The sequence below is a fragment of the Cryptotermes secundus genome, unplaced genomic scaffold (genome assembly GCF_002891405.2).
Source record: "Cryptotermes secundus unplaced genomic scaffold, Csec_1.0 scaffold1035, whole genome shotgun sequence".
Classification (NCBI taxonomy): domain Eukaryota; kingdom Metazoa; phylum Arthropoda; class Insecta; order Blattodea; family Kalotermitidae; genus Cryptotermes; species Cryptotermes secundus.
This window is the reverse complement of record NW_019744424.1, coordinates 478,570-481,967: the sequence shown is the minus strand read 5'-3', so window position 1 is coordinate 481,967 and position 3,398 is coordinate 478,570.

Genomic DNA, 3,398 nt, shown 5'->3' with positions numbered 1-3,398 from the left:
TCATTAGAGTGTATTCCATATTCAAAAATGAGCATCTGGGCGCTAACATTAAACTAACCCTCCATAAAGCTCTTATTAGATCCGTAATGACTTATGCGAGTCCCGCCTGGGAGTTTGCGGCAAACACCCATTCAGTGAAATTGCAGCGCCTGCAAAACAAGGTTCTCCGCACGACTGGCAAATTTCCAAGGCGCACACCGGTCCGCGATTTGCACATGGCATTCAAAATCCCGTACGTATATGACTTTATAGCAAAATTATGCAGGCAACAAGCAGAAGCCATACAAAATCATGAGAATGAGAATGTTCGCAACATCTGACAATGCGAAGCCCGCCATAGAAAGTATAAAAGGCTTAAATTTGGCGGAGGTCAAGCAAACGACCGTTCAAGTGACTAGACTGCCATGGTAGCGAATAATACTGGAAATAGGGCGTAATCTGCTGTACTGAGCCTGGAGTGACAGAGGCCTTGTATATATTGTACATAACAGTAAGAAATAATTGTGTATTGTAAATTTATGTAAATACAGACAGTGGACATATTAATACAGACTGACTGACAAATGACAGACCCAACCTCTCGTCAGAGAGGGTGCCCGACATAGACAAGACAGTAACTTTCATTCAAAAGAAATATCTGGTCATGAGCCCCAGCTGGGGCTCGACACCAAGACAGACAGACTGACTGACCGTCAGTTGCAACATGACTCTGACTCTGACTCTGACTCTGACCGGCAGCATGAGTCTACCATTAGCCTATCATCAGGCAACATCAACCAGCACATTTCGTCGCCAGCGCTCGGTCTTCGGAGTCTTCGGCTCTGCGCTGCGCCAGGAATGGCCGCCTCACCTCTCCGCTGGAATGCCCGACTCACTGGGCTGCCTCAGCTCGCCGGCGGTCATGCCCGACTCACTGGGCATCTGGCGTAGCTACCGCCTCTCCACTCCAACAACCGCGCTCCACTGAAACGCAATGAGTCTACCATCAGTCTACCATCAGGCAACATCAACCAGCACATTTCATCGCTAGCGCTCGGTCTTCAGAGTCTTCGACTCTGCGCTGCGCCAGGAATGGCCGCTTGGCCTCTCTGCTGGCATGCCCGACTCACTGGGCTGCCTCAGCTCGCCGGCGGTCATGCCCGACTCACTGGGCATCTGGCGTAGCTACTGCCTCTCCACTCCAGCGACCGCGCTCGACAACCAGACTCGCACCAGCATCTGCCGCACTGCAATCAAGCAACCTCCACCATCTGCCGCGCTGCGATCAAGCAACCCCCAGCAACGGCCGCACTGTGGTCAGTCAACGCATTACGCCGCAATGAGCATCTCTTTCTACCGGCATACGTAGCGCTACTTCACCGGCCAAACATCCCAGCAGCCAACGGTCCTTTTCAGGACCTACAAACTTTTCCGAAGAAGTGGGTTGTCATTGGAGTCACAACAAAGCCCCACAAAGCTATCAGAGCAATGTTGGGCTATGGCAATAGAGTTTCGTGTAGAAACGTATTTAAAGAGTTAAATATTTTATTATTTGCATCACAATATATATTTTCGTTGTTAGTATTTCTATTGCAAAATAAAGTTCTTTTCCCATCAAACATTGATTCTCATACTACTGATACCAAATAAAGACAAGATTTGTATTTTACTCAAGCTAATTTAACTATTTATCAAAAAGGAGCTTATTATGCAGGTATAAAAATATTCAATAAATTGCCCATAGAGATCTAGAACACATCCAATAATTTTAAAAAGTTGAAGGTTGTATTAAGGCATTTCTTGAATATTCATACGTTTTATACTGTGGATGAATATCTAAATAGATAATTTTTATTAATGTTGTATTCATTGTACTGTCTAGTTGTGTAATATTTATGTATGTATTCTGTGCTCTATGTTATTTTATGACATGTTCTATATCCTTCTTTGGATCTCTTGAACTTACAATGAATACAAATACAAATACTAATAAACAAAACAAACTCCGTAGCCTGTAGTCCGCAAGGGCACTATACCGACCGCCGATTGTCGGCGAAGTTAGTGCCAACTTTCACGAATAGAGGGTGTCACGTGGTCAGCGCAACAGATCCCCACGGCCGTTAATCTCGGTTCTCTAGACCAGAGCCGCTATTTCCTTGAAATAGCTTCTCAATTATTCTCACGAGGCTGAGGGGCCCCCGTTCCAGACCCACTACTTCTCAGAAAATCTGGTAGCGCCGGGAATCCAACCCAGGACCTCTGGACCTGTAGCCAGGAACTCTGACCACTTGACCACAGAGCCGGTCATCAAATTGTATTGGTTGGCGAAATTACTTCTTTCCTACCGTTCTGACATCTCTGAAACATTGAAACACTCGAGTAATTACAACAGGGAGGAAGGTGATGGATTGTGTATGTAGGTAAAATTTTTAAGTTGGCCACAGGGTTGATTATGTAGCTTGAAGGTACAAAAGTTAAAAAGAATTTCTTCGTCCCTCTGCCCTGATGCTCCAAGACCACTCATATCACGTTAATCGATAATTTATAAACCCTGATACTGTAAAGGAATATGCATCATCCATAGGTGAAAGTGAATTATGTAAAATTGTTCCTGTGCTTAATTAATTAAGCACCACCCCATGAAGACATATGGGGAAGTGAAGGTACAGCTCCATCATTGTTGACCTTGGCACTAAATGGTGGCGAGTGGTTGGTTAGTTTTACACCCTGGCCGCTTTACTTCCACAGGAAGAGCCCAGTCCAGATGCTGTGAGTGAATGTAAATAAAACAAACTCCATGGCTCGAGTTCGCAAGCGAACTATACCGAACGGGTGACCGCTGCTTGTCGGCGAAGTTAGTGCCAACTGTATGTAAATTTAATTAGCTTGACTTCACTTGTTTTTTCTTTCTCTATAGCTCCACAGCCCTTCAGACATTGGACGCTTTTTCAGTTTCTTTGATCTTTTACGCAGTCAGTAGCACTCCTGGATCAGTCAGTCAAAAGACCACTACCTTCACACAGAACAACACACAGATTAAATGCAAACAGGCATTCATGCCATGAGTAGGATTCGAATCGAAGATTCCAGCTTCCAAGCGAGCAAAGATGGTTCATGCCTCAGACCAGTGGAGCGCTCTTGTGAACACAGTACGGAACATTCATGTTCCATAAAATGTCCAAATTTTTTGAGTGAGGGAGTAACTTTTAGCTTCTAAACGAAGATTTGGCTCCATGAATTTGGTGTGTCAGACAGTGAGCCCGCATTCTGGTAAATTAGGTTTCAAGGTCCATTAAAACCCTTCAGTAACAAAATCTAACTTCAAGACTGACTAGTGAATTCCTTCAAACCATGTAAATCCATTGCGTTAAGAACATCAACTATACAGAAGTTAGACAAACTAATGGAAACACTAAAGA